Source organism: Peromyscus eremicus, unplaced genomic scaffold (genome assembly GCF_949786415.1).
Source record: "Peromyscus eremicus unplaced genomic scaffold, PerEre_H2_v1 PerEre#2#chr22_unloc_1, whole genome shotgun sequence".
Lineage (NCBI taxonomy): Eukaryota > Metazoa > Chordata > Mammalia > Rodentia > Cricetidae > Peromyscus > Peromyscus eremicus.
In genome coordinates, this window is record NW_026734286.1 from 11,818,533 (window position 1) to 11,827,448 (window position 8,916).

The window sequence follows — 8,916 nt, forward strand, 5'->3', positions numbered from 1 at the left end:
ATCTTGTGTGGCCCGAATGAGGCTCTGCCCTTCACAGACTGTGGCCAGCTCTGGTTAGTAACAGGTTAACGATGTCAACCAACATGCCCTTTGAGGAACAGACTGTGTGTGGCTGATGCCTGTGGTCATGCTCCCCCTTCACAGATGCCACGGGGCTCCTGAACTGGGTGATACCTGACCACACAGGTGGGCCCCAGCAGGACGGAGGCAGAGGGGCTCTCACAAACGAAACAGTGTCCATCTGGGGGTCAGAAATAGTTCCCCCCCACCCCCCACCCCCTGCCAATTAAATAACTAAAAGACAGGAAAAAAGTGTCCCAGGAAATCTCGGGGAGTCCCACTAGAGCTGTCATATGACACGTGGGAAATTGGGGTCCCCTCTTTGGGGTTCTCGGTCTCATTAACAAAAGAATTGAAGAGTGGCCATAAATGGCAGCTGGAGGAGCATTGATTAGACTCTCAAAGGCAAACTCCAGGGCAGGCAAGCTGGACAAGTTACAGCTGCCTGGAAGCGGACGCGTGTGTGTGTGTGTGTGTGTGTGTGTGTGTGTGTGTGTGTGTGTGTGTGTGGTGGTGGAGTGGGGGTGGGAATGGGGTGGGGGTGGGGGGCGGAGTGGAGGAGACGGAGTGGGGGTGGGGGTGGGAGTGGGTTGGGTTGGGGGCGGGGTGGAGGGGGGTGGGAATGGGGTGGGGGTGGGGGGCGGGGTGGAGGGGACGGAGTGGGGTGGGGGCGGGGTGGAGTGGGGGTGGGGGTGGGAGTGGGGTGAAGGTGGGGGGCGGGGTGGAGGGGACGGAGTGGGGTGGGGTGGGGGGCGGTGTGTGTGTGTGTGTGTGTGTGTGTGTGTGTGTGTGTGGCGGTGGAGTGGGGGAGGGAATGGGCTGGGGGTGGGGGGCGGGGTGGAGGGGGCAGAGTGGGAGTGGGGGTGGGAGTGGGGTGGGGCGGGGTGGGGTGGGGGCGGGGTGGAGGGGGTGGGGTGGGGGAGGGGGACGGAGTGGGGGTGCGGGGCGAGGTGGGGGCGGGGAAATGGAGGAGAGAAGGAACGAAGACCACACCAGACCACACCGCCTGAGATAAGTCAGAGATGAGTGGAGGTCAGTCACCTGGCAGAGAGGGTGGGAGGGAAGCTAGACAAAGGAGGACGAAGTTCAAAGCTTTAGTCGGGGACTTTAAAAGCACGCTGAGGCTCTGGGCCAGCATCTGGAAGAAAAAGACATTGGAGGAAAAGGAAACAGTTCCTCCGGAGTCGGGCCTCAGACCAGCCTCATGGTGGCTCCCTGAACCAGGGGCAGGGAATTTTGAGAGGAAAAAGTGTTATCTCAAGGTGAACCCGCCCCCGAGGGGAGGTTCCCTGGCGAGGTACCCGGCAAGCCCCACCGTCTCTACCTAGAGGTAGATGCCATTCCTTCCAGGGACCATCACCAAAGCAGATGCCATCCATCACAACACAGCGGAGGGAGCGAGGAAGGAGGAGAGTGACCCTGCGCCTGCTCAGGAACGTTCTCAGGAAACCAGCGGGGGCCTCACTCTGGACCAGACCTTACTGTTTAGTCCAGGCTGACCTTGAACTCAAGGTGACCCTTCTGTCTTAGTCTCCAGAGTGGCACGATGTGCGTGACCACCATGTGCAGCACGTGCGTCCGCTATAGGCTTGGGAGTGGTGAGTTTTGACACAGTAACAGGTGAACCGGACTAGAAAGTGCTCGGCTGAGTCAGTGGGCGGCGGGGGAGGGGGGCTGGGGGGCGGGCTGCGGTGGGGGCTCAGGCGATGTCCCTTCCCAGAGGCTGACCTGTGGTTCTCAATGCCTGCAATGCTAAAAACCGATCGAAGTGGTGGCGCACGACTTCAATCCCAGCCCTCGGGAGGCAGAGGCAGGCGGGTCTCTGTGAGTTCGAGGTCAGCCTGGGCTACACAAGATGACCCGGTATGACTCTTCTTCGGGGGCAGGTAACAAAGTAAAGCAAGACACGTTGTTGGGATCAATGGACACCTCAAATCCTGTGTGCCCTGCTGTCCAAAGCCACCTCACATTTCGGTGTTCTTACTCCGGTCTGGACTCCAGAAGCCACATGTATCCCCGGACTTGGCCTTTCTGGGATGTCACGGCTCTTTCAGCACAGACTTGTGCGTCTCCACTGTGGGTGGTGTGGAGTGACCCGGCTGTATAAAGATTTGCTTTCTTCTTCGGTTTGTACTGGAGAACATAACTCTGCATTTGTTGATAATTGAACACTCTCTCCTCTTCCCCCTTCTCTTTATTCCATTCCCCTCCTTGGTCTCTCTGTTTCTATTTCCCCCATCTCTCCATCGTCCCCTGTGTGTCTCTCTCCGTCTCTCTCCCCCTTCTCTATCAATGCTGCTTTGGAGTGCCATTTGAGATGTTTAATTTTAAAAAAGTTTTATTTTGAGACAGGGTTTCTCTGTGTAGCCTTGGCTGGTCTGGAATTCACTGTGTAGACCAGGCTGGCCTCGAAACTCACTGAGATCCACATGCTTGCATCTCCTGAGCATTAGGATTGAAGGTGTGCACCACCACGTTGGGCCAATAGGTTTAAAAGCTGCAAAGGCATATTAGCTATAACATAATAACCCCCCCCCCCCGCCTCTGTCCTCTGAGAAAACTGCGGGGACACACACGGTTGCTCTCTGGGACTTTACGGTCAGTCATGACGAGGTGGTAGGCAGAAGGACCCACGGCACAGTACCAGGAACAGTACCAGGCACAGTACCAGGCACAGTACCAGGCACTGGTGTTAGGGCTGGTGGCAGGCACTTGCACATTGATAGGGGCCTTGAGGAAGAGGGTGTGCAGGGCTGAGTGGGGAACTGCAGAGCTGGACCCTCAGAAGCTGGCTGTGGTGGCTGTGGAGCAGCTGCCGGCTTGGCCAGCATAGAGGACACCAAAGGCCAGTAGCACAGCCTGTCATGAGCGGCGTTCCTACCACGGGCAGGGGTTGGGGTGGGAGTGGGGAGTCAGGGTCACATAACCCCCAGCAGTGGTCACCTCAGCGAGCCCACACCTCCTCAGAACTGAGACACTGAAGAGCACAATCCGTATAAAGATACCACAGATGAAATGAAATTGTAAAACAAAGAACGGCAAACACACCACAATCTGGAAAAGATTTATTTTTATTTTTAAAAGATATACTTAGCCGGGCGGTAGTGGTGCATGCCTTTGATCCCAGCACTTGAGAGGCAGAGGCAGGCGGATGGATCTCTGTGAGTTCGAGGCCAGCCTGGTCTACGGAGTCAGCTAGACTCTGTCTTGAAAACAAACAAATGAAAAACAGACAAAGAGCAGCCAGTGCTCACAACCACTGAGCTATTCCCCCAGCTCCACAGCAATTTAAATAAATCAAGAAAAGAGTTGCCTGGACTTGTGAGGTCACAAACGGGACACAGGAGTTCACAGCTGTGGGAGACAATGAAATGTGAGGTCAGAGCAGAGGCCGCCTGAAGGTGGAGGCCGCAGTGGGAAGCAGCTGTAAGGAGACCAGACAGCTTCGAAGCCAGCAAGGGTGCAATGGGCAGGACTCGGGAGAACCAGCGAAATAAAGAGAAATAAAGTCATCCCAGAGGGTCAGGAAGATCACAGTGGACTGGACAAGAACAAGGAGATGCCACATCCATAAAAATGACACCCTCAGAGGACACAGGTGAAATAATGGAATGAGAAATACTTAAATTTATAATTTAAGAAAACTGCTTGGAACCCGAACATGGCAGCTTATCCCGACAGTCCTAGTTCTCAGGGGCCGTAGCAGGAGGATTGAAAGCTCAAGGCTAGTCTGGATAACTTGGCAAGATCCAGTTTCAAAAGAAGTAAAAAGACAGCTGGGAGCATAGTTCAGGGGTAGAGCTGTTTAATGCTCTACAGGGGAGGGGTGGGGGCGTGGTCAGGGTGGAGCCCCGCCTAGAATCCCCCAGTGAGGGGCTGGGGGCGTGGTCAGGGTGGAGCCCCGCCTAGAATCCCCCAGTGAGGGCTGGGGGCGTGGTCAGGGTGGAGCCCCGCCTAGAATCCCCCAGTGAGGGGCTGGGGGCGTGGTCAGGGTGGAGCCCTGCCTAGAATCCCACAGGGAGGGGCTGTGGGCGTGGTCAGGGTGGAGCCCTGCCTAGAATCCCACAGGGAGGGCCTAGGCATTTGGTTCAGAGTTGAGAGCTGGTGTAGGATGTGCCAAACTCTGGTAATCCTCAGTAAAATTGGAGTCCTGCATTACATCTGGTTTGCTAACACTGTCTTAAGAATGCAGTCCATACACGTAATGAAGTAGTCAGTGTCTACAACAATCTTGTCCAGGGTCACAGGAGTGGCCAGGGGTGGCCATAAGGCATGTAAAACGCAGATGACTAGAGCTGACATGTTCTGTAAGTGCAAATATATAGCAGTGTAGAGAGTACCAAGCCAAGAATGCAAATATCTCAAGAGACGGGGCGTGGCTCAGTGGTGGGGTGCTCACCTACCATGCAAAGCCCGGTTCTGCTCTCCAGCACTGCAAAGACTTTCATTAATGATTTTATATTGATTGATCGCATGTTAGAAAGATAACAAAGATATGTTGCATGAAATAAATGTAGCACAAAACTTTACATTTGTCTTTCCTTTGAAGTGTAGTCAGTGGGAGATCTTAAGTTGGTTGATCTCTCTCTCTCTCTCTCTCTCTCTCTCTCGATATATATATATATATGTATATGTATATATATATACATATACATATATATATATCCCCATTGGACTAGTGCTGGTCTGAACAGAGTGAAATCCAATCACATGAATGTAATTATAGAGGTCATTGCTAGAGCAAAATCACAAACCCCACAAATTATCAGGGATGTACCAAGAGGTGGTGGCGCATACCTTTAATCCCAGCACTCGGGAGGCAGAGGCAGGCAGATCTCTGAGTTCAAGGCCAGTCTGGTCTATAGAGTGAATTCCAGGACAACTAGGGCTACATAGAGAAACCCTGTCTTGGGGGGAAAAAAACCAAAACCAAAACCAAAACCAAACCAAAACCAAAACCAATTATCAGGAATTTGAGTACAAAAGATACAGAGGTCATGTGACTATCGGGAGGGGTGTCCCTTGAAGCCAAGTGCTTACCCTAGTTCTTTCCTTGTCTGGCTTTTGAGACAGTCTCTCTACATAGCCCTGGCTGTCCTGGAACTCACTCTGTAGACCAGGCTGGCCTCGAACTCACAGAGATCTGCCTGCTTCTGCCTCCAGAGTGCTGGGATTAAAGGTGTATGCCACCATGTCTGGCCTCACTCCAGTTTTGGAAACAGGCTTGCCCCAGAAGGCTCTCTGTGTCACACTTTCTCTGGGGCAGCCTAGAATGCTGGTAGGTCACTAAGGGCTCTGCAGGGTTTACCGATGGAGCCAAGGTCTCTGTCTGCGGCATGGTGGTTCCCTCACATTACCGCCTCCACTTCCAGGGGTGTCCTGTCTCCAACATGAGTCTCTGTGTTTGCTTCTGTCTTCATCAGGGTTTCTATTGCTGTGATGAAACACCATGACCAGAAGCAAGATGGGGAGGAAAGGGTTTATTTGGCTTACACGTCCATATTACAGTTCATTACTGAATGAAGTCAGGATGGGAACTCAAGCAGGGAAGGAACCTGGAGGCAGGAGCTGATGCAGAGATGACGGAGGAATGCTGCTTAGTGACTTGCTCCCCATGACTTGCTCAGTCTTTTTTCTTATAGAGCCCAGGACCACCAGCTCAGCAATGGCACCACCCACAATGGGCTGGATCCTTCCCCATCAATCACTAACTAAGAAAATGCCCTACAGGATTGTCTACAGCCTGATCTTTGGAGGCATTTTCTCAATTGTGGTTCCCTCTTCTCAGATAAATCTACATTGTGTCAAACTCATGTAAGAACTATCCAAAGCAGCTTCCTGGAGAGTACAACCTGCAAAAGGATAGAGAGAAGGCTGACTTCCCAAATGCCAGCTTCTGGTGACCAGGCTGGGTCTGGCAGTGACTAGTCACAGATGCCTAGGACCTATTGGGAGACAGCAGGACGTGCTGGTGATGGCACTCCTGTTCCAGTGGGAGAATACTGCAGATGCACGGGCTGCTCCTGGGTAACAGCACACAGTAGGGCTGTCCTGCCATCCATTCTGACAGTAGCTTTGACAGCTCCACACAGGACAAGGTACCATCTTGTTTTGGGGCATCTTTCCCGTTACAACTGCTTCTTGTGACTCAAATGATGGTGTCCCTTCCAAAATTCATTCCTAATGTGACATTATTAAGGTGATTGAGTCAGGAGGTGGAGCCCTCATGGGATTAGCACCTTATAAGAGGGTTTGAGGTTGAGAAGGTGGGGGCTGTTCGCTTGCCTCTCCACTCTTCCGCCATGTCAAGACACAGTATATGTCCCTTCTGGAGGACCCAGTAGCAACACACAGTCTTGGAAGTAAGCGTGGTCCTTTAGCAGATGCTGAACCTGACCCAGCACTCACCACTGGCTAGGCTGGCCAGCCAGTGAGTTTTGGGACCCACCTGTCTCCACACCCCCAGAGCTAGCTACAGACATGTGGATCTGGCTTCTATACAGTGCCAGGGATCCAAACTCAGCTCTTCACACTTTGCGGCAGGCGCTTTACTAAACCTTCTCCCTTACTCTGGGAATACATTTCCATGGAAGCAGGTTTTGAGACTGGATCCTCCTGATTTGAGTCCTCCAAGTGCTAGGATTAACACGAGGAGCAATATGCCAGTTTTTATTATTATTATTATTATTATTATTATTATTATTATTATTTTTGAGACAAGGTTTCTCTGTGTAGCCCTGGCTGTCCTGGAACTTGATCTGTAGACCAGGCTGGCCTTGAACTCAGAGATCTGTCTGCCTCTGCCTCTCAAGTGCTGGGAGTAAAGAACGCCACCACTGCCCAGTTCAATATGCCAGATTTAGTTTATGTCCTTTATAACCCATTTGTGGCATTATCATTATTGAGATGTTTCTTGTGTGGTGGTTGTTTGAACATTTGGTCCCCAGCTGGTGGAACTGTTTGGAAAGGACTAGAAGGTGTGGCCTTGTTGGAGGAGGTGTGTCACTAGTTTTGAGTTTTGCCTTGGGCTTGTGGTTCAGATGTAAGTTCTCAGTTACTGCTCCAGCACCTTGCCTGCTTGCCTGTCGCCTCCCTGCCCATGATGGTCATGGACTCACCCTCTGAACTGTAAACTCCAATTTAAATACTTTTTTTCTGCAAGTTGTCATGGTCATGGTGTTTTGTCATGGCGATTTAAAAGTAACTAAGATGTCCTGCTACACCACCACACTGTCCTTGAACTCTTGGGGTCAAGTGATCCTCCTGCCTCTGGCTCCTGAGCAGCAAAGATGTGCACATCTTCCATCTTGGCTGTGGTATTCTTTTGGAGCAGTCTTGACACATCAAGGTAGTCCTTCAGTCCATTATTTAAAATCTTTGAGAATATGACTCAAGCCATATTTTGACATAATGGGCTTTGAGACATTATGGGCAGGAAGACACTGAGGTCACCATTGGGGTCCGTCTGGGTGTTGTGGAATGCTGTCCACAACATTACAGGTAGCCTAACAGCCATTACCACCTTCATCAAGGCAGTCATGACTACTTGTCCTGTCGATGCTCCCTCACAGAAGGGGCTGAGGACGGTCATTAGTCCTCGTCTGAGATACTTTTCCTTCCTACACCACCCTCCCAGTGGAGTGCGATCCCAGTCTGCCTCAGGAGATGACAGAGTTCACAGAGTGTGGAGGGATGTCTGAAAGGAGAACCCCAATCTACACAGCTATGGGGACATTATCATCCATTCCTGGGTGAGACATGTTGGTTGGTGGTCCAGCTGCTTTGGGGTTGTGCACAACTCTTTGTAAATCCAATAAACTCACTGGCTTGCCAAGTTCGGCTTTGGGGAATCACACTTCAGTGTGTTGTAGGAACCCTAAGGGTGAACAGATGCTTGTTGGCTACTAGGAAAGTTCACATGGTACTGGGCCCGAGGGTGAAGAGGGCGGGGCTGTGTGGAAGGAGCCCCGGTGACAAAGCCTCTGGAGTTACAGATGATTGGGAACCGCCATGTGTGTGCTGGGAACCAACCCTGTGTCCTCTGCATCTCTCCATCCTGTTTTATTCAGATTTATTTTTTTTCTGTGTATGTGTTTGAGTGTATGTATGTGTACCACATTCGTGCAGGTACCCTTGAAAGCCAGAAGGCGACATTGGATTCCCTGGATCTGGAGTTATAGGTAGCTGTGAGCTGCTATGTGGGTACTAGGGACGGAACTTGGGTCCTCTGTAAGAGTGGCCAGAGCTCTTAAGTAGCAAGGGGCTGCTGAGCTGCTCCCCGGCCCCTTTGGGTAATGTTTCAGTCTATATCCCATGGTGAAGTCACTCTGTAGCCCAGACTGGCCTTGATCTTACAGTAACCTCCTGCCTCAGCCTAGTCAACGGTGGGATTACAGGTCTGAGCTACCACACTTGGCTTCACTGTGAATTTTCAAACAAGAATATTCTCTTGCAGATCCCTAAGGTATCAATTTCGGGAAACTCAGCACTGACCCAACTCTTTACATCTGGTTCAATCAATCAAGCCTTAGAATCCTCTGTGGCATTTCCCTTCCCTTCTGGGTCATTCAGTATCAAGTACTGCATGTTGTTGATGGAACTGGAAGACTTCTACAGCTCTCCCTCTTCTGCTTTTGAAGTTCTGAAGAATACAGTCCCTACCGTTTAACAGAATGTTCCTTTCAAGGCTTTGTCTGGAGCCCACGCCTCTGTCAACAGTTTCTGCACTCTTGCCTGGATGAGAGATGCTGGTCTAGCATCACCTGCCTTCACTAGGGATGCTCATGTTTATCACCTGGCCAAAGGGTACCTCAGTTCTCCATGACAACCATCCAGTCCATGGGGCAGGAAGTCCCA